The sequence below is a fragment of the Panthera leo genome, chromosome B3 (assembly GCF_018350215.1).
Source record: "Panthera leo isolate Ple1 chromosome B3, P.leo_Ple1_pat1.1, whole genome shotgun sequence".
Classification (NCBI taxonomy): domain Eukaryota; kingdom Metazoa; phylum Chordata; class Mammalia; order Carnivora; family Felidae; genus Panthera; species Panthera leo.
The window spans coordinates 1,364,367-1,387,158 of NC_056684.1; the positions used below are offsets into that span (position 1 = coordinate 1,364,367).

At 44.1% G+C, this 22,792-nt stretch overlaps 1 protein-coding gene across 5 annotated transcripts in view; it reads left to right on the forward strand.

Annotated features, from left to right (window-relative positions):
• Positions 1-22,792, forward strand: part of ZFAND6 (zinc finger AN1-type containing 6) — a 74,020-nt gene that overhangs the window by 1,461 nt on the left and 49,767 nt on the right. For 2 of the 5 annotated variants that reach the window (XM_042940806.1, XM_042940808.1), the window contains exons 1-3: positions 20,126-20,283; positions 20,419-20,565; positions 21,763-21,848. The exons of 1 other annotated variant lie outside the window; for it this stretch is intronic. The gene's annotated coding sequence lies outside the window, so the exon portion shown is untranslated. Of the gene's footprint in view, positions 1-5,106; positions 5,199-8,224; positions 8,317-20,125; positions 20,284-20,418; positions 20,566-21,762; positions 21,849-22,792 lie in introns of those variants that run through there. 2 more of the 5 variants (XM_042940809.1, XM_042940810.1) reach the window with 2 other exon arrangements.

Genomic DNA, 22,792 nt, shown 5'->3' on the forward strand with positions numbered 1-22,792 from the left:
TTATTTTTGGAAGAGAGACAGAGCATGAGTGGGGGAGGGGCAGAGAGAGAGAGGGAGACACAGAATCGGAGGCAGGCTCCAGGCTCCGAGCTGTCAGCACAGAGCCGGACGCTGGGCTGGAGCTCACAAACGGCGGGATCATGACCTGAGCCAAAGCTACACACTTCATGGACTGAGCCCCCCGGGCGCCCCCAGATTGCAAAAGAGCCGGTGGCCATCTATCACTTCTTCGCTGTACGATACTGTGTTCATCTCGAGTAGGGTTAGGCACTTGGAAATATTTTGCACCGTGCTTTGCTATCAGCAGCCGTGTTCTTGGGAGCATTTCTTGTTGTCTGGCTCCTGGCACACGAGCGCCAGACATTCTCTGGAGTGAACGATGCAGGTAGCTTGCGTTAGGGAGTCTTAGGTGGTCAGGAGGAAAATAGGTGTGTTTTAATGGGAGATTCGCAGCCGTAGCGATTGGCCAATAGGTTTTGAACAGGTGCAGGAGGAACGGAGATTCCCATCAAGGTGCGTGTAAGGACGCTTTTCCTTTGAAACCACACTGCGAAGTCGGGCACCGTTTGCTCGCTACTTTCTCAACGCAGAAGTAAATACGGTAGAAAAAAAACACTTGATGGCATGTGAAATGAAGCACTCTGTGCCACCCCGCTTTGTGTAATCTCTGGCAAATTCCTTAAACCTTCTCTTTTTCCGTAGCATACTCCTGGAAGAGAAACCTGTCCTCAGTTTACCCTCCTAGCTTTGCAGACTTCGGGTAAGGGAAGCACCTGTCAGATGGCAGAGCCTCGCTTTACGGGAGAGGATTGGGACCCGGGTGCTCTCCTGTGGGCTCACACCGTGTGTGTCCTGTGGAACGTTTTTGGAGAAGGATGTGTTCTCGCTGTTAGGATAAGTTCACCACACATTTGAGTACCTTTGAGTCCCTTATCCCCGGCCCTGCAGGCACCCCAAGGTGTGCCCTCCAGAGCTGTGTGCCGCGCATCACGCCCCCGGCAGTGCGCTCAGGGGTAGGGGGCTATTCGGTTCCGGAAAATGGCGAGTGCGAGTAATAGGCGTTTATAGTAGCTTCGAGTAACTTGACTTCAAGGACCCAGTAGAGGGGGTGTGTGGTAGTTTGCCAGCATGTGTAGTTTGCAGAGAGCAGGGTGCGCTTTCTTGGTAGGGCTGTTACACCCTACCAAAAACGCATGTATCCTTAAAAGCTTTAAAAAGCCCTCCTTTTTGTGTTAAGGGCAATGTGTGTTTTCCCCCCAAACTTTCAGAAGAAATAGAAAGTTACAAAGAATAGATAACTGTTGTTAACGTTTTGGCCAGTGTACCCCCAGCCTTTTCGGTCGTGGACATTCTGGACGGTTGAGAGTGGAATCGTAAACCACACTAGACTGCCTCTCCCTTCACAACTCCCCCCAAAGACCATCTGTCTCCGCACCTCCGTTGTACACAGGATGCCACCAGTAGTCATCCGCGTGGTCCCCTTGCCCCAGTGCCCGCTCTCCTGTAGTCTGGGCGCTGCTGCTGTGGACGGCAGTAATTTAAATGTGTGCATCAGAGGCTCGGCACCCTCTGATGACTCTCCATACACAAAATAAAATTGAAACTTTTTACTGTGGCACCTAGACCCTAGAGCAGTAATGTCCAATGGGACTATAACGGGAGCCACGTAAGTAATTTAAAATTTCCTGATAGCCGTGTTAAAAAAAGAAACAGGTGAGATATAATTTGCTAAACGCAAAATATTAGGGTTTCTGTAAGTAATTAGCATAAGAAGTTATCGAGATGTTTTACTTAACTTTTTTTAGACTGGCCTCAAAATCCGATGTGTGTTTTCCACGTGACATGCAGCTGGGACTCGTGTCAGGCTCTGTCGGGACAGCGTTGCCCCGGGAGGCCGGCCCTGCCTTGTCCCCGAGCCCCGCACCGCTGTTGTCCTGGTCTGTTTGGGCTTCCTGAGCATGCCGAGCTGCTGGCGTCGAAGTTGTTGGGTTTTCCTGCCTGGCACACTCCACCGTATTTCTGCTTGGATGGCACTCCTTCAGGGATGCGCTCACAGGCCGCAGTCCCTGCCCACTGGGTCACTCTGCCGCGCTTCTCCTAGAACCTGTCCTCTGACGTGGTTTGTTTGGTTCTTGTCTTCGACCTGAGGGCAGAAGTTAGAGCCGCAGGTAGTGACAGGGTTCTGCCAGGGCACATGCCATTTCCATCCTCCTGTGGTTCCTCACCTGCTGGGTGTGACTTGTTGCTTTATCTTTTTGTCGCCGTCACCCTGTGGTGAAGACGCTCTTAAGAGCTACATCTTTCTTTAGGATTCGATCTGTCTTACAGAGTCAAAGCAAGTGAACGTTTTTTGTCTTTTTAGAAATATTGCCAAATCTTACTTTAAAAAATTTAACTAGCATTATAATACACAGTTGGCCAAAGCAGTATAAAGTTTACCAAAAAATGTGAGACAATACACGTCTTCTCTTCCATATCCTTACCAACACTTGATTTTCTTTCGTGCCTTCCCTTTTCATAAGATTCATGATGTACTTCTTAGATTAATTATGATGATGAATGGAGTGGTGGGTATTGTTTCTTCTAATTTGTCTTTTACTCATCTGGGGTGGTGTTTTATCATTGCGATGCCTCTTTATTCTTTTATAGATTTAGGATAGCAGCGTTTTGTCACACGCTGAACATCTTTTCCCTGGTTCTTCATATCCCTTCTATTTGCTTACGGTGTTTTGTTTTTTTTTTAAACTTGAGTTTTTACCTTTTAAGAAATTTTACAGCTTCTCCTTTACTTTTGTACTTAATGGATTCTCTTGTCCAGATAACTGTTTTCTTCTAGTTCTTTTGTGGTTTCATTTTCACATCTACCTCTCTCTATTCACCCGGGGCTTGTTTTGACATAATATGTGAAGTGAAATAACCTCCCTTATTTTTCCTCAATAATTCGTTGTTTTAGCCCCATTAACAAAAGTCTTTTTCTTGTTGCCTTGAAATAAAGCTTTTATCGTATACTGAAAGCATATATATACTTGGTTCTTTTTAGCTTCTGTTCAATATGAAGGACTTGAGACTGGCACGCATTGTTTAGTAATTGGGCAGAATAATGTATTTTTATTTTGTTGCTGTAAGTCTCCCTCCCTTTTCCTCCCCCAGTTTTTGGCTGTTGCTTTGTCCTTGGGATTTTTAGTTGATTCCTCAGGGTCTTCACTTTTTTGGGGGGGGGGGGTGTGAATTTTTACGTTAAAAACGTAAAATCTATTTCTACGCTTAATGGTTTGTGTTGTGTAATAATAAAAAAATTTAATGCTGTTAAATTCTCCTTTGAGAAGGGCTTTAGCTGGGATCCTTACATCCTGACCCGTGACAGATAGAAATATTTACTTAGCAGTCTTCCTGGCAGGTGCTCCGTGCTGGGGGTGGGGTGAGGTGGGGGGTGCGTGGTACTGAGGCTGCCAACGTGAACTGTCTGGGGCCTCTGCTTTCAGAGTTCACGGTCTTTGGGAAAGCGAGGCTGTCGACAAACCAATGAATAAAGAATTTTGGACTTTGGCAAGTACTAGGAAGGAAAGAAATGGGGTGTGCTGATAGAGATTGGAAGGTGCTAATTGGATGTCCTGAGAACGTGTTTGTGAGGATGTCACATTTAAGTCTGATGTGGTACCAAGGTTTGTTTGGGGAGTTTTCTTTACCTTCCCCAATCTTCCAGAACATTAAAATAATAATACGATAATAATAACGGCGGCACACTGAATGTCTCTGGCAAAATTGTCTGGTAAGAGTTGCCTCGTAAATAAATAGTTTTGAGCCCAAAGCTTGTGCCGTGGAGAATTTGGAACTGTGACGCAGAGTTCTAAGATCCAGAAAGAGCTGGGGGAGGCTTCCAAGCACAGAGAACCGCTGGCACGAGGAGGGCCGCAGAGCTTGACCTGATTAGGGTTTGACGGAAGGTTGGCATGACTGCAGTTTGCTGAGCGGGCAGTGGGGCTGCTGGAGGCTACTTTGGGGGACTCACATTGTGTCCTAGACAGGGCTGCTTCCGCTCCCCGCCTTCCTGTCCTGTCTGCTTTCTGGGACCCAAGTCAGCCTCCTACAAGTTAGATTATCTCACCCCTTGCTTCTCTCCTTCATGATTTCTACCGTGTTTTCAGTTTTCCTCCACTCAAGACCTTTGCATAGGCTGTGCCTTTTTGCTTAATTGCGAGTTCCTTGAAGCTCCTTCCTTAAAGGTGCCAAAAGAGGTGTAGTCCTTCCGTTGGCTGTATTTACTCATTTCATATCGGACATTTCCTCTGCAAACATTTGTAATAATTGCAATTCATTAAGTGTGTGTGATTTGTCTTATTTCGTGTCTGTTTCTTCCGCTGGAGCTGTTGTTTCCAATCTGGTACATAGCCACTTGTGGCTATTTAAATTAAGTACAATTAAGTGATAGTAAACATTCAGTTCCTCAGCCTACTAGTAACATACCAGTTGCCTAGCAGGCACACGTGGCTAGTGTGGACAGCAGAGACAGAAATTTAAGTAGCTACTGGTTGTTGAAATATGGCAAGTCCGAGTTGGTCTGTAAGTATGAAATGTGAACTTGATTTGCAGCACAAAAAAAGAAAAGGCAACCTCAGTTTTAAAAATGATTACTTATCGAAGCAATGCCATTTTATATGGTTTGTGTTAAGTAAAATATATGACGACAGTTAATTGAACTATTTTAATGTCTTAACGTGACTCCCGGAAAGCCGAAAATTGCTGTGGTTCCTGTCACATCCCTGTTGGACAACAGAGCTGACTTGGACCCTGAGTCTCTCCAGGGGCGGGACAGTTTGTGGTGGCGTCTACAGCAGCTCGTGGTGCCCCGGGTGTAGTAGGGGTTCAGAATGTTTGATGAGTTAATAACCTTCGTATTGACTTTGAACATTACTTTATAGTCATCCGAGGATGTTACCTGTTCACCTTGTGCATTTCAAAATTGTTAGCTGTCTGTGAGTATAATTTAAAAAATTTTTTCCATGCCTGTTGTAAAAAAACAGCTTTTTTTTGACAACTATATAAAAATTAATCTTATTAAATAATTAGTGTGGATCATTTATCTTTTTATCTTTTATTTTTTTCTAGCTTAGGCTGCTAAGGAGAGAGGGAACCTACAAGTCGGCCAGTCTGTTTTCCATCATTTTTCTGTGTCTAGCAGTTTCCTTCGATCGTCTGTGGTATGTTATTTGGCACACGAAACGTTACAGTTATTCAGTCTTAAGAGTTGAGTACTGTGATTGCTTTTTCCTTTATTTATACTTTGGTCCTGATACTGTGATCCCTGTTCTTTTTTGTTTACATTTATTGGTGACCTTGTTTATCCCATTAGATTTAAAACAAAGCAATTTATTGTCTTCTAGAAAGACACCTCAGCTTGTTTTGTGCTTTTCTATCCTTAATGTTCCCTTTGTGATTAGTAGTTTGCTGAAGGGGCCTTTACCACTCCCTTGCTGCCAGGGCTCACCTTTTGTCGTTTTCCTCTAATGGACGGAAGACACACATCAGGAGTTGGAAACTCAAATACGGGCCTCACCTTTGTAAGCAGTGTATATTTGTCAGGGAAATATTTCTTTAAGTATACGTGTATATATTTTTCCCCCATTAGATAGTGGTTTTCAGACTATATCTTTAGTGACCCGGTCATGCTCTGAGAATGTCAAGCTGGCCCTTTTATCAACTACTGCATAAACCCACCTGTTGGTGTCCAGGGATCATGCCAAGGATTAATTTCTGTTGTAAGAGGAATAGTTTGAGCTATTTGCAGCCCTTTAAGATACTAAGAAAGCTTTCACCCTATCCTGCTCTGTACCAGACCAAAAATTAATCTGGGCACTTCCTCTTTAGGGAGGGTGTTTTTAAACTGAGATGGGACCAGGTTGTTCTGGCTAGTTATCTTCTACACTCTGGTCGGTTAATAGGTTTGGGGAAGCTTCTGAGCTCCTCCCCCACCAAGAATATACTGTGTATCCTTTGAACACTCAGTGTTCAAAAAGTGGTATTGTCACAGGCAATCAGGGAGCCTTGGAGCTTTCACAGGCCTCTTGTTCCTATGAAGCGATACTGTTTTCAAATAATCTCGGTCGTGGTATTGCTTTCCTTTTACTTAGTTTTGCTGTTTTCTTCTACTGATTGAGAAATGGAACAAAATCCTCGTATTTTTAAACTGTGAGCCACCTAAAATGGTATTTGTCACCATGAAGTTCTTCCAAGTAGGTCCTAGAGATCTTCGAACAATCCGGCATAACTAAGTCCATATCTCTTTACTGGTTACAGATCGAGAGGGGTCCCGGTATTATTTTAGTGTATGTGATAGGTGTCTATTTTATACAAATAATTAACTCTGAAGTGAAAAATTGATGTCAGAGCAAAGGTTTTTTGGTTCCTGTAACTGTGTACTAATTTTATGCCTGCCACATTTTAAGATTTAAATGTTTGCCATCTTTTTCTGTAACCCTATCAAATTGTGGCCATCTAAAACGTTTTCCTTTCCAGGTTTTATGCTGTAACTCAATCTATGTGCCCTTCCTGTACCTGCCCCTGTACCTCTTCTGCTTCCAGTGTTCTTTTGCAAGAGTGTGCACGCAGTGGGAAGAAAACCTGAACTTGACTCGTGAAGTACTGAGCATTCACAGCAGTGAATCCTTGCAAAGGATCTTGGGACGAGGCCTCTGTGAATTGGCTCTTTCAATTTGTCCACTTAAAAGGCATAATAGATGATGCAGCTGTTTGGGCTTCTGCAGGGTATTATTCCATATTCATGTCTAGTTGCAATTATGTGCATTTTCAGTTTCATACAGACTTCTCTTTGTATTCAAAACGAGTTTGTTGGCTTTGTGTTGTAGTATATGGGTTTTCTGTGAGGAATGACGCTTGCAAGATTCTGAGCTTTGTGAACCGTACGTTCAACTTAAAAAATTGTTGTGGAAACTTACTGAAAGTATTTTTAAGAAGAACCACTTTAATTTGCCTTACTCTTTTGGTTTTTCTCATAAATCAGTTAAAATTTTTGGTAGAGGTGAAAATTACACTTTACTGAACAAGTTGAATGATGCTATTCGGTCAGGTAAGGATTAGTGACAGTAATAGTTGATGGGCCGAGGAACTAAAACATAAGCAGTTCTAACTTAAGTAAAGATAGTAAAATATAGCAAACTTAGTAATATATAGCGTCATGGTCGGTCTTTTTGTTTGTTGAAAAATCCGAGTGCTTATGTAGAGACTGTAGAGTCTCTGGAGGTAACATTAATGTGACTTCGCATTTTCCGGGGCGAATATACCCTACCTGTGGCTGCACCTCGGCGCGCCCTTGCCCCCTTAAGTGAACGAATGCTCCAGTGGGCTGCAAAGTTTGGTCTACCTTTTTTAAAAAGGCAACCGTAATTTTAAGCATAAGGCAACTTCAGTCTTCCTGAACTTTGTCTGTGGACATGTCTTTGGAGCAGGTTGCCTTTCCCTTTCGTGGGTGTCGGCTTGCAGTGGCTCCCTGTTGGCCGTGGCAGAGTGCTCAGGTCAGACCGCTAACCCTGCTAATACGGAAATAGTGTTTCTGCCTCCGTGTTTCCCTTCCCTTTTAAGTAGAGATGTCAGGGTTTGATGTCACCAAAATTTTCACTTTGTTGTGATGCTGAGAACACAGTATCAGTGAATTTGGTAACTTAGAAATATATATGGAAAAATATATTTTCCATACCTGAAATCATCGCATTTTTAAGTCCTAGAGGAAATACTGTTTTCTTCCTTTTAGCAAAATTGTGCCGTGGATTTTCTGTTGCCACTTTAAAAAATTCAGGCAAAATGTGAACTCTATTGAAAAAGGAGTCTGTCTTATAAAGTGTAACTTTACCTTCATGGCTCTGTAGAAATACAACATGATTTAGGCCAACAGCATTGCATTTTAAACAGTCGGTCACTGAACTGCAAATTAAAGCTGCTTCTGCCAGGTTTTCGTTGCCGTTACGTAGAGTATTTATTTTTTTGCCCAGACAAAAGAGTAAGCAAACAGGATGTGATGGGAAAACCGAAACACGACCTCCTGTTTCTTTAAGAAACCAGCTTATCAGGGGGTTTTAGTGTGTGCGGCCGAACCTGCTAGCAAGGAAAAGTTCTTTAAGATGATGGATGTGCGCCGCCTCCAATCACAGCGACGGGCCTGGCCCGCGGGGCGGGGCGTCCCGTCCTCGGCCAGTAGCCGCGCAGGAGGAGGAGCTTGCGGCCCAGGCTTGGTTGCGGCGGAGCACAGCTTCAAGTGAAGTTAATCTGAGGGGAAGCAAACAGAAAATTGTGCGGGTTTTGTGGGTAGGATTTCTGTTCCGATCTTTTAATAACCCTTTGTTTTACGCTCTTGCTCCTGTGTGCTGCTGTGTATGCTAGGTTCTGTCACGGTGGCTGTTTTCTGACGCAAACCGAACATTAAAATCAAGCAGGGGAGCAGAACAAAAGGGCTGTTTGCACAGGAAATAGGTGTTGAGAGAATCAAACTTGACTTTGTTTTATCGTGGTCTGTAGTTCAGAAATTGAGTGTCGCTGAGATCGTGGGGATCGAAGTCCTCCCCGGCGACAGGCTTTCTCTGGGGCTGGACGTGGGAGCAGTCGCTTGTCGGTTTTATAAATGACATCTCGAGGTGTGCGGTGGGTCATTTTCCGTAAACTTGGGGCGCCGAGTGCCGGGAGAGGCACCTGCGGTGGGCGCACGTTTCTGGTGTCCAAGGGCCTGAAGTGCCAGCCCTTTGAGTTCCGTCTTTGCCCCCAGGGCGCCCCCTCCCCCACCAACTTCTGGGTAGTGTAAGTTTGCAGATTTAGTAGGCTCGTAATTTTGTTTTTGGAAAGCTCATCGAGTGCATTCTGTGTAGAACGAGGTAAAACTGCCTTCTCCTTCATTCAAACTTCCTTTCTTTGAAGGGTAGAGGTAAGAAACGCCCTTTTGAAACAGGAAATGGATGCGTTTATAGTTTCGAAGGCTGAAGGTAGGCGGTCAAAACTTTGTAAAAAGTATCTGCGAGTCTGTTGACACCGTTTTACTGATAAGTAATTACAGTGCTTTGGGTACCGGAGTGTTTTCTTTACCTCGCTGCCCTTTGGTCTAGAAATCGGGGTGTAAAAGTTGGTTTGAATGATCGCCGGCCCAGTGCCGGGCGGAGCCGGCTCAGCGTTTCGGCCACAGTGTAACTGCGTTTGCAGCACATTGCTGCACCTTCAGCTCCTGCAAAGCGTTTTTAATTAGTGCTTGCCTGTTCTAGCATTGCTTAAACCGTCCCAGAACAGCGATGATAAAATCAGACAAAGTCGCCCGCAACACCCGTAAGAGCGTTGTGTGGTGCTGTTATTTTTTTCCCTCTTCTGTACTTCACCAGGTTCTTGTGTTTTCCCCACGATGGTCGATTAGTGCGGCTTTATATTCTCTTTCACGAGACTCTATCATCCGTTAAAACTATTTTAATTTTACCGTTCTTTTAGGTTAGTGGGACCTTAATTCACCCAGTCTTTTGCCTGTACTACATTCAGACCGTTCCTAACTTTTCACCATTTTGAACAGTATTGCATTAAACACACTTCTGTGTGTACGTTTCAAAAGATTTCCTCTTTCCCCGTTCCGCCCCAAGATTATTTTTCTTTCGGAAAAATCCCCAGCGGGTTTACGTAGATGGAAGGATGCGAACACTTCAGTGGCCAAATTGCTTTCTGCACAGGTGATGCCAGTTTATGCCGCCACCGGCAGGATGTGCCTCACGATTTCTCTAATGGGACATGCCCCTTAAACGCTCTGTTAGGGTGCACCTCTGAAGCTCTCCGGTTTGGTGATTAGCTTTTGCCTAAACTGATAACCTACTTTAAGTCCCGTTTTCCAAGTTGTAGATGAACCTAAATCCATTTTCTGGACGTGGAAATAAGCTAAAGAAAACTGGGCACGTTTTTTCCCGTGTAAGTGAACAATTACATCGTCGTGGGGTATCGTACTTACGGTACGTGTCGCTGCCAGTAAGTACCAGGCTGCCGTTGAGACAGGTTTTGCAGTGGGCGCCCTGTCCCATGGGCACACGCAGAAGAGGTGCTCTCCCCCCAGGAGCTGTACGCAGACATTGTAGAGGGGCTGCTGGGGGGCCGCCCGCACCCCTGCCTCCGGACGGGTGCGGACAGCCTTCGTCACTGCCTGTGCACCTCCGGGTTGTCGGTAGGCGAGAGAAACGGACTTGGCGTGTGTCGATCTGCAGCCTGAGATGGCCTGATGCGAGCGCCTTTCCGGTATCTCGTGGCTTTTCAGGTAGACGCCAGGACTGTGCGCACGCGGCCGTCCTCGACCCCGGTCCCGTCTGTCTCCGGGAGCCCTCTGTGTTGGGCACTAACTGCTGATCTTGTGCCCTGGGCAGCTCGTGTGCAGCGGGGAGGCTGTAACTGTTGGGGTTATGAACTTGCTAACCGACGTTCTGGGTTAAAGTGAAAAAGTTGTTTGACGGCAAAACTCAAGACAATTAAAAACACTGAGTTAATTGACAAATGGGAGGCAGGCTCTCACTCCCTGACGCGACAGTAGTTGACCATGTAGAATCTTCGTCTAGTTCAGCTGCAATTTAAATAATTTAACTCATTTTCTGTGAGTTTCTGTTTCAGTTGCCAATAACATCGCCTCTCCAACTTCCAGAGCTAGTGTGATGTCGCTGTGTTGGTCATTGTGTTTGTTTCGGGGGAAAACTTTTTTTAATGTGCCATTTCGTTTGTTACAGGTAAAGAGTTTTCAGTTTTCCAGACACTTGGGTTTCCCTAACAGTTGAGTAAAAGAAAAAAACTTCAGTCATCGGTTTTAATTAGTGAAAGAATTACCATCAGATGCATTTTTCTACGCATTTAAATTTTGTGGACGTGTCAGGGTTTACACAGATAAATACCTCATGAGTAGAACCATTGTTTGGGCTTCCCTTGAATATTTAAAATGTGTGTTAGTGCTTAAATACTTAGATCATGGATATTTTCTTGGTCTGAAAGCAATATACTACAAGTCTGCTCCTCCCTGGTTGTGTGAGGCCGAGGCCGGTACGATAGATGGTACATGCATGGCAAAGAGGCAGGTGCTCGTCGGTATATTGGTTTCATTCACAGGTAGAAGCCAGTTTTCTCGAGGGAGAAGAAGACTTCAAGGGATCTAATGTTGAGGCAAGATAAGAATAGTGATAGCTCCGTTTTATTCCTTAACAGTTGGGGAAGAAAGTGATCTAGAGGGGTTAATCACTACATTCAAAGTTTCTATTGTTAGTCTCCGTTCAGGGGGAATGCAGCATTTTTTTCCCCTCTGCTGACGTAAGGAAACAATGTTCATAGGCAGTAAGTTGGTAAAACTTGAAAGAACCTAGAACCAGTGGCTTAGTATCTATCGACAAGGCCTCCCTGTTCTGTGTGATAGGGGGACTTGGCAGTTTTGCAGCGTTTTCCTGTATGGCTTTTTTATAAAAAATGGGTCAGTGTTTTAGGAAGTAATTGTTTCTTGATAACTTTGCAGGGAGTGCTTATTAACTGATGTATCTGTGAACCTGTTGGACTAAATCTGAATTTTTGTGTTTGGATGTCATTAGAAAAAATGAACTTGAAACTTTTCGGTAAAAAGGAGCAGATCTATCTTTCTTTAGACCTTTTATATTTTGTCCCTGATATAAGCACCTTCCTCCCCCACCAGTGGATTTTTGTGGAGTATGTATTTAATTACCCAATGAAATTTAGCACCATTAACAACTTTTTCCTTCTTGAAACTCTTCCATGAGTTTAGTGATATTGCCTCAGCTTCTGTTTGCGATCTCTGCCTTTTGCAAATGTTTCTTCTTACAGCCATTAAATACTAAAATTTAATAGGATTCTGACCTTAACATTCTTCCCAGGCTATACTTCTTGGGTGACCTCCAGGACCATGGCTTCAGTTAACCGCCTGTACTGTATGTAGTAACGCTCCCAAGATCTGTATCTTAACTCCAGATTTTTTGGTTGCACTTGAAACCCGTATTCATCTGGCTCACAAACGTGTCTTCCAAAACTAGATGAAACTCGGCAAGCCTACATTTTAGCTGCTTTCTGCTTTTTGTAGCTCTCCCAGCAGTATCTTACAACCCTCCCTTCCCCTCTGTCCCAGAGGGTGGATGGTATGCAAAAGCTGGGTTTTGTTTTGATTCTTCCTTCTCCTTCACCCCCAGTGAGCCCTGACTTCCTATCAGTTTTATACATTTATTTATTCTTAAAGATTTTCTTTTAAGTAATCTCTACGCCCGTCATGGGGCTTGAACTCAGGGCTCAGAGATCTAGAGAGGCTGGCTCCGCAGGGGAGCCAGCCGGGTGCCCCTCCTATCAGTTTGAAATCCATTGTATTTCAGTCCACCCACGGTTTCTCTTCACTGTCTTTGCTCAGGCCACGCGGAGGCTTCTCATTTACATCGCTAAAGCCGGCTCTTCCCTAATCTTCATCCAGTTCCGGCTCTGCTGTACATTCTTCCCCGTTTTCTCCTCTCAGAGTTCTTTAGTGGTCCTCCTAGCTCTTTGAACTTCGTGAACTGCCTCCGGCGAATAATAATACCGGTTGATTCTGCGCTCAGCATTCTCTGAGGTAGTCCCCAAACAACTCGGAGACGTGGCGTTACCTTCATTCAACACGTGAGACAGTTTGCAGAGGCTAACTTACTTGTCCGAGGTTGACTCTGCTGGTGGGCGGCTGGCACACTTTGAACCCCGGTTTGCCAGACCACAGTCCTTTCTCTCAACCGCCAAGCCTTCCCAGGCCGGCCCCTGCTTCTCCATCCCCTTCTTTCCCAGCCGCTTCATTTTGTGCTCTAACCAACGACTTGGAGTTCCCCCTTCCAGGGCATCTCAAAACCAGTTGCCTGAGTCTAAAAGTGCTTGAAGGGTTTTCAAAAAAACATTTTTGACAATTTTTTTGAACGCTCCGAAAAAGATATGACACTTTAGCATCCCCAGGATAGAAGAAGATAAAAGAACGAGGCATACGAAAGATACAGGTAGTTTTCCAAAAGCAGCTGGTTTTGAATTTCAAAGCCATTGAAATCCTCACATGTAATAAAAGCTTGGGACCAAGCTGTGTCAGAGGAAGATGAGGCCAAGTGCAACAGCAGCACCTTATCCGAGCTGTTGGGAACGCTAACGACCTCCTTAAATCGCTGTCAATGTAGACCTTGTTCATTTCCGCAACCCGGTGAAGGAAGCGTCCACTTGTGAACACAGGTCCAGTAAGCCACCGACTAGTAGGTGTCACATCTGATGTTACGGCCTCAAAAAAGTTAAATACTGCAGCTGATTTGGCCTAGAAAGAGAATTGAGGTAAACTGAGACCTAGTTGATTTCGAATCATTTTCATTTCAAATATTTTCCTTCATATTCTATTTATCTCTACCACCCCCTCCAACATGTTTTAAGGCAAGAGGACTTTTATTCAATTGAAAAAAAAAGTGCCTTTTCATCTGTAGCTTTGAAAGCAACCTGGTGTTGAAAGAAAAAGGTCAAATGGGTAGGACTTTAGAAATGTAGGTAAATACTCCGTTTCTGAACAGATCGAATCTCTAACTGTAGTTGGGGCTTGATGTAATTATAAACTTTTAATTAAAATTCATAGTTGTCCATTATAAAAGCAGCAGTTTTGGTGGGTTGTTTTGTGTTGTGTTGTTTTTACCATTAAAGTATTTTAGAGGCAGGAAATTCCATACTACTCTCAGAAGTTTTAATTTGCCATATTTTAGCATCCAAAATAATCTTTTGCTGTTTTCTCAAATAATAAACATGCAAGCTAATAGTTTACTTAATAGATTTTAAGTGTTACCTATTATAACAATTAAATAATGCATAATTCGAAAACGTAGAACTTAGTTTTGATGAATAGAATACACAACAATTTTTCTTAATTTTTTAGGTAATCGCTTAAAATGTATAATGTGTATCTCTTTTGTGAATTTTTTTACCCTGTTGTTTTTGAGAGAGAGAGAGAGAGAGAGAGAGAGAGAGAGAGAGAGAGAGAAACACAGTGTGAATGGGGGAGGGGCAGAGAGAGAGGGAGACAGAATCCAAAGCAGGCTCCAGGCTCCAGGCTCCAAACTGTCAGCACAGAGCCTGATGCGGGGCTCGCAGTCACGAACTGCGGGGTCGTGACCTGAGCCGAAGTTAGATGCTTAACCGACTGAGCCACACAGGCGCCCTTGATGTATCTCTTTTCTCAATGAATATCAAATCTCAGTCGCTATGCAACTTTATGAAATAGAATCATTTTGAGTGGGAAAAATTATTCTTGACAGATTATTTAATTGCCTAAAATAATAGCTTCACTAAGCAAATTCTTGCCAAGCTGTGTATACTGAGGCTAGTCTCTGAGAGGGACAGAGAGAGGGAGAGAGAGAATCCCAAGCAGGCTGTCAGTGCAGAGTCGGATGTGGGGCTCGAACTCAGGAACAGTGAGATCACAGCCCGAACCTAAACCAAGAGTCCGGTGCTTAACCGACTGAGCCCCCTCCCCCACCTTTTTCTTTCTTTATTTGTTGTTCGTTTATTTACTTATTTTATTTTGAATGTAGAGCAAAAGCTTTCTTCTCTAATCTGAAAAGGAACAACGCTGAACTGGTAAAGCAGAGAGGAACAGAGACTCTTGGACGACTTCCACCAAAGGTTTCCTTGTTCAGCGGGTATAATTTCCTGCTTGTCCAGTGAGCTCCACCTTCCTGGGTTCTTGGGGTAGTGCCGAGGTGTGGACAGCACTCTGGTTGTGGGGTTGGTGCAGCTGAGCCGCGGTGAGGTAGTGAAGGCTTCTGCGCAGAGAAGTGGTGACAGCAGTGTCGGGTGGGGGGGAGGGGTCGGAAAAATCACGTCTCCTTTCCAACAGGTTATCAGACACATCAGCTTTTTCTTTTAAAGAGGTAATTTTTTTAATGTTTGTTCATTTATTTTGAGAGAAAGAGAGCAGGGGAGGGGTGGGGTGGAGAAAGGAGGAGAGAGAGAGAATCCCAAGCAGGCTCCACGCTGTCAGCACAGAGCCTGACTTGGGGTGCGATCTCACGAACCGCGAGATATGACCTGAGCCGATATCAAGAGTCAGATGCTTAACTGACTGAGCCACGCAGGCGCCCTGAAGATTTAATGTTTTTAGAGGAATTTTCAGTTCCCAGCCAAATTAAGGTACAGATACTTCTTATATACCTGCTGTGTCCTCACATAGGCATGTCCTCTGCGTCCCCCCCCAACCCTACCAGTATCTCCCCAGAGTGGTACATTTGTTACAGTTGATGAATCCAGGGGTGCCTGGGTGGCTCAGTTGGTTGAGCGTCTGCCTTTGGCTTGGGTCGTGATCTCACACCTCGCGAGTTTGAGCCCCATGTCGGGCGCTGTGCTGACAGCTCAGAGCCTGGAGCCCGTTTAGGATTCTGTGTCTCCCTGTCTCTGCCCCTAACCCCCTCACATTCTGTCTCTGTCTCCCTCAAAACTAAATACACATTAAAAAAAAAAAAAATTTAAGCAATTGATGAATCTACATTGATGCATCATAACTACCCAGAGCCCATCAGGCTTCAGTCTTGGTAGTGTGCATTCTGCAGGTTTGGGCAAACATGATGAGATGTGTATGTTAGTGTATAGAGTATTTCACTGCCTTAAATATCTTCTGTAGTCCTTCTGTTCACCCATACGCTCTCCTCCTCAGCCCCTGACACCACTGATCTTTTTATGATCTCCACAGATTTGCCTTTTTTAAGATGTCATATAGTTGAAATCACACAGTATGTAGTATTTTCAGATGGCTTTTTTTCACTTAGTCATAGGCATTTCAGTTTACCCCACGTCTTTGCATGGCTTGATAGCTCGTTTTTTTTTTTTAGCCCTGAATAATATTCCATCGTGTGGATGGACCGCAGTTTATTAACCCATTTACCTACATCTTAGTTGCTTCAGAGTTTTAACAGCTGGAATAAAGCTGCCGTAAAACTCCCATGTTCACCTTTGGTTAAATACAAAGACTGTTGTTGCTGGGTTGTAAAGTAAGTAGTTAGTATTGTAAGAAACCACCGTACTGTTTTCCAAAGCGGCTGTATCATTTTGCATTGCCATCAGTGAGGGTTGAGAGTTCCGGTTGCTCCACATCCTTGCCGGCATTTTGTGTTGTCAGTGTTCCAGATTTTTGCCATTCTCATGGGTGTGTAGGGCTGTCTCATTGTATTTGTATTTCCCTGATGTATGACGTGAAATGTCTTTTTATACGCTTTCTTGCCGTGTCTTTGGTGAGCTGTCTGTTAAGGTCTTTGGCCCACTTTTTAGAGTTTTGTATAATTTTTAAAAAATTTTTTTAAAACGCTTATTTATTTTTGACAGAGAGAGAGAAAGAGAGAGACAGAGCACGAGCAGGGGAGGGGCAGAGAGAGAGGGAGACACAGAATCTGAAACAGGCTCCAGGCTCTGAGCTGTCAGCACAGACCCTGACGCAGGGCTCGAACTCACAGACCGCGAGATCATGACCTGAGCCAAAGTCAGACGCTCAACTGACTGAGCCACCCAGGTGCCCCAAGTTTTGTATAATTTGAATCAGTTCTTTATCAGATGTGTCTTTTGTAAATATTTTCTTATAGTCTGTGGCTTGTCTACTCATTCTCTGGACATTGTCTTTCTCGGAGTAGGAGTTTTTAATTTTAATGATGTCCATCTTACCGATTCTCTCTTCCATGGATCATGGCCTTGGTGTTGCATCTAAAAAGTAATTGCCATTCCCAAGGTCAACTTGATTTTCTCCTTTGTTATCTTCTAGGAGTTTTATAGTTTTGGGTTTTATGTGTAGATCTGTGATGCATTTTGTATTTGTTTTATGGAAGTGTTGTAAAGTGTGTGTCTAGATTCATTTTTTTTGCATGTGGAAGTCTAGTTATTCCAGGATCATCTGTTGAAAAGACCGTCTTTGCTTCATCGTATTGCCTTCGCTCCTTTGTTAAAAGATCAGTTGGCTATATTTATATGCATCTTTGCTGGGTTCTCTGTTCTGTTCTAGTCATCTATTTATTTGTTCTTTGACTAATACGACATGTCTTGATTACTGTAACTTCATACTAAATCTTGAAGTTGAGCAGTATCAGCCCTTCAACTCTGTTCTTCTTCAGCATTGTATTGGCTATTTTTTTAATGACTTTATTTTATTTATTTATTCAGAGAGAGGGGCACCTGGGTGGCTCAGTCGGTTGAGGGTCCGACTTCGGCTCAGGTCATGATCTTATGGTTCGTGAGTTTGCGGCCTGCATCCAGCTCTGTGCTGACAGCTTGGAGCTTGGAATCTGCTTTGGATTCTGGGTCTCCCTCTCTTTCTTTCAAAAATAAATAAACATTAAAAAAAGTTAGAGAGTGTGCGCAAGTGGGGGAGAGTCGGGGGGGGGGGGGAGAGAGAGAGAGAGAGGGAGAGGGAGAGAGAGAGAATCCCAGGCAGGCTTTGCGCCGTCAGCTCGGAACCCGACACAGGGCTAGATCCGATGAACCGTATGATCATGACCTGAGCCAGAATCAAGAGTCAAGGCTCAACTGACTGAGCCACTCAGGCACCCCTGTATTGGCTGTTATAAGTCTTGCCTCCGTATATAAACTTGAGAATCGGTTTGTTGATAGCCACAGAATAACTAGCTGGGATTTTGGTTGGGATTTCACTATAGATCAATTTCGGAAGAACTGACCTCTGGACAATACTGAGTCTTCCTGCCCATGAACATGGACTATCTCTCCATTTATTTAGTTCTTCTTTGATTTTGTTATCAGAGTTTTGCAGTTTCTCTCCCATAGATTTTATACATATTTTGTCTTATCCTACCCAAGTATGCCATTTTTTTGGATGCTAATGTAAATGGTATTATATTTTTAATTTCAAATTCCGCTTTGGTGGTGTATAGGAAAGCAGTTGGCTTTTTATATTAACCTTACTCTTGCAACTTTGCTTAATCACTTACTAGTTTCAGAAGTTTTTGTTGTTGATTCAGATTTTCTGCAAAGGCAATCACGTTATCTGTGAACAAAGGCAATTTTATTTCCTCCTTTGTAATCTGCATACCTTCTGTTTCCTTCTCTTGTCTTATTGCATTAGCTGGCACCTTCAGTACCATGTTGAAAAGGAGTGGCGAGAGGGGACACACTTGCCTTGTTTCTGGTCTTTGTGGGATCACATCAAGTGTGATGTTACCTGTACGATTTTTATAGAGATTCTTTATCAGCTTAAGGAAGTTTCCCTTTGTTCCCACAGGAACTTTTCAAGTGCTCCCAACAGAATCATGAACTGAGTGTTGTTATTGTCCGTTTCACAGATGATGATACAGAGGCGTAAAGAGTGCAGGCCACTTAAAAAGTCAGACAGCTGACTGAGTGGCAGAGCCTGTGTTCAATTTGGGAAGCCTGACACCAGCGCGTGATCTTGCCATTCAGATCTACTTGGAGAGGAAAAGATAGTCAAGGTGGGGAGACTGCCAGGAAGGTTTTGATAGCTCCGTGGCCATCTGAGTCACTTTTTACTAATCTTTGTGAGCCTTGGGTTTGTGATCTCGGGGTCACTTTCAGATACTGCCTGGGAGAGGTGAAAGGGAGTGCTCCTTCCCGTCCCAGTGAGTGTCAGATGGTGGCATTGGTCGGGTCCCAGCTGTCAAGGATCTTTGTAAGAACGGGACCATGCCTTCTCCCTGCCTTCTGAGTTCACCTCTTCTGGTTCTTTGGTTTCCTGTGAGCTAAAAATCAGAATTTTTTTGTACAGACTTATTAATGAGTCACTCTACTTTCCTTAATTTTCCTTTACAAAAACTTCTGATGTGGCTATGGTGCAGATAAAAATGGTGGTGCACTGAGCACTGTGTTTTCTTCTTTACGTAGTTACTCATTTGTAAATTTCTAGCCCTGTGAGCTGTTGGTGGTGGTACCCACATTGACAAATATTTGATCAATATTGATCCCCCAAATTTCTTTAGCGCCTACTGGGTGCTATGCCAGGAACTTAGGATATCTTGGGGAAACATACACAAAGGATTAAAATGTTTAGTGATATGGGGGCGCCTGGGTGGCTCAGTCGGTTGAGCATCCGACTTCGGCTCGGGTCATGATCTCACAGTCCATGAGTTCAAGCCCCGCATCGGGCTCTGTGCTGACAGCTCAGAGCCTGGAGCCCATTTCGGATTCTGTGTCTCCCTCTCTCTCTGCCCCTCCCCTGTTCATACTCTGTCTCTCTCTGTCTCAAAAATAAATAAACGTTAAAAAATTAAAAAAAAAAAATGTTTAGTGATATGAAGAGAAAAGACATCAGGTTTAATAGGAGCAGAGAATGACAGACTTTACACGGGGAAAAAGTGCTTGTACTAAGGTTAAGAAGATACTAAAAGTTAACCAGAGTGCGTGAAAGGGATGGGATAGGGTAGGCCTTGTAGCTGGAGAGCAAAGCGTGTGCAAGATGATAATTAACAGCAGAGAAGCTGAGAGCTTCAAGACCCCCGTGAAGCAGAAATGGATGAGAAAGAGGCCAGCAGAGCCTGTTCTGTTGGTGATGGAGAGCCATTGGATTATTGATCTGGAGAGTGGTCTGATCACGTGCCTTCGCGTTAGCGTTTACTTCGGCAGTAAAGTGGTGGCAGTGAGGGGCTCAAGGTTACACAGCTAGTAAGAATCCACTGCGGTTTGAACTGAGGTCACTCTGCCCCTCTTTAATAAAGTCTGTTCAAGTCTACGTCATTTAAGGTACCCAGAGTTCAGCTTCACTGGTTAGTAACACGGGCAGCAGAAGTGAGAATGGCACACGCGTAGCTACTGGAAGAAGACAAGAGATTAAGTGAGACTTATCGTGATGATCGAGGCATAATTGGCAGAGAAGCGGGAAGGACGAGGGCTTAAACCAGGTGTAATTGCATAAAAGGTCAGGGTGTGAAATAGTAAGGACCTGACAGGTTTGCGTTTGAAAGAGAGGTCAGAAATCACTAAGGTGTTAGTTAAAAAGCCATGTTGGCAAAGCCGACGATAAAGTTCCCTTGAAAGAAATTACGAAGTCAGGCAAAGGTATTTTTTTGGAACAAGTTACTGAGCTGCGTTGAATTTTGAAGTTTAAGGGTGCTCTCTGCAAATCATTGAGGGTTTTTGATTGTATTAGCCCACAGACGTGGCTCTCTTTTAGACTCTGGGGACACAGAGATAAATGAGACATACTGGCCCAGCACCCGAGGACCACGTCACGGTTCCTCTTGCATCGTTGACCTTCAGAATACCTCCTCAGCTACAGACCGCCTAAACTTGGTGAAGAACTTTGAGGTCAGTCAGTTCCTGCCATGCCGTCTCACTCCCGTGCCAAGTGCCGTGTCCTCCGCCCCGTGCCCCACGGCTCTCTTCTGGGGGACAGGATCTAACTCCTCACGAGTGTTTTGTTCTTGCCTGCCCTCGCTGCAGATTGGCTCTCCCCAGAGGCCACCGGTTCTCGCAGTTGGTGGCTGCTGGCGCTGTCCTCCACACCGAGCAGCTCAAAGGGACGCGAGGTCTGTGTTCACTCGCTCCCTTTGCTGTTGGCGGATTGTTACTCTTCCAGGCAAAAACCCGGTGAGCTTGCGGGTCCGTCGTCTTGCGGGCATCACTCTCGTGTTTATGGGGGGTCCTGGCGCCGGGGTTCAGCTCTACTTGGTCTCGTTCAAGCATCCAGGTGACTTTCCACTTCTGTGAATGCGGGGATTTGGGTTTGTTTTATTTATTCCTATATCTCGGGGCCCCAAACAGTGGCTGGCACATAGGAAGTGCTTAATTTTTGTTGAATAAATAAATAAAAATTTTAAAACACTCTTGACTTGCCTCCATAAACCTTTAGCAACCCACTGCGTAGACCAAGCCTTACCCCTTATTGCCTGAGACGGCTCCACCTCTGAAGTTGTTTTCCAGTTGAGGAATGTAATACATGTTAATTGGTAAAAATTTAGAAAATGGACAGGCTAAAAAATTTTTCTCTCCTAATCTCGCTACCTAGAGATGAAGGTTGATATTTTGCTTTTATATCTTTCTAGGCTTTTTTTTTCCTGTGCACGTGCAAATGTTTTTTTAATTTTTTGAGGAATCACAATTTCATATTGCGAAATCTTTCCTTGTAATCTTCAGTCACATGAAACACGAACGTCTGCTGCGTGCTTAGGTAGCGTGTCGGTTGCTAGAGGTGCAACGTGAAAGGAGACAGCCCGGGCGGTAACCTGCGTGCAGAAGTCTAGTGACGGCATCACGGTTCACGGCTGTCCTGTGCCCTGTTAAATGAAGCACCGTGGTTTTTGAGCCAGCCCCCTATTCTTTTCCCGTTGCGATTAGTAGTTTTCCTGTTAGAAACAGTGCTGCCTGATTATGTCCCTAGGATGAATTCAAAGAAGTGGAATTTTGGGTCAGACTGGAAGCATTTTTAACCTGTTGTTCTGGAGAAAAGCTGCACTGCTTTATAGTCTCGCCAGGAAGCTGAGCTAGTTTGTATAAAATCTAGTTTATCTGCACCCACGCCAGAAGGCGTGTGCGTTTTTTTAAGTTCTAATTTGGTAAATAAATTTTTTTTTATTGAGGTATAATTTACATGCCATAAAATTCACCCATTTAATAAGTGTTCACTTCAGAAATTTTAGATAAATGCACACAGTTGTGTGATTACTACCACACTCCACTTAGAACATGTCTGTCACTCTAGAAAGATCCCTCAAGCCTGTCTGTAAACGGGTCCTGTTCCCAATCCCGATCCTGGGTAACCAGTATATCTGCTCTCTGTTTCCGTAGATTTGCTCTTTCCCAACGTGTACGTGGAATCCCATATTTTAATGTGGACTTTTGAGTTCGACTGCTGTCACTGGCACGTTTTTGAGGTACACCTATGTTGTGACATCTGTCATTAGCTTGGTCCTTTTTTCTTTTCTTATTTTTTATTGTGGTAAAATACGCATAAAATATATGCATTAAATCACTTGTAAGTGAGTGAACGCACGCTGGTATGCAGCCATCACTGTTGTGCGTCTTCAGAACTTTTTCCATCTTGAAACTCTGTGCCCATTTAACAGCAGCTCATCGTCTGCTCCCCAGTAACTGCTATTTTCTTTGTGTCTCTGAGAATTTGAGGTTTTTTCTTTTCTTCTCTCTCTCTCTCTCTCTCTCTCTCTCTCTCTCTCTCTTCCTCTTCTCTGTGCCCAATGTGGGGCTTGAACTCACGATTCCAAGATTAAGAGTTGGATGCTCTACCAACCGAGCCAACCAGGCGCCCCTGAAGTCCTTTGTATAAGCGGAATCATACAGAATTTGTCCTTTTTGTACCTGGCTTATTTCACTTAGCATGCGATCTGCAAGGTTCATTCATCTTGTAACACATACGAAAATTTCACTGCTGTTAAAGACAGAATAATATTTCATGGTGAGTGTATAGATCACACTTTGTCTCACCGTGTCTGTCCACAGACATTTGGGTTGTTTCTGTAATGCTGCTGTAAACATTGGTGGTCAAATAATTTCCAGGTTTTGCTTTCACAGCTTTTGCTTCTATGCTAGAAGCGGGATGTCTGGGTCATGTAGTAATTCTGGATTTAACTTGCTGAGGAACCGCCACACTCTTTGACAGAGGCTGTACCTTTTTACATTCCCACTACCGGTGCACAAGGGTTCTCATTTCTCCACATCCTCACCAAAACTTTTCTCTTTTTGAAAATAGCCATCCAGACGGTGCGAAGTGGTATCTCAGTGTGGTTTTGATTTGCGTTTCCTAATGATCAGTGATGCTGGGCATCTTTCCATGTGCTTATTGGCCTAGATGAGTATGTCA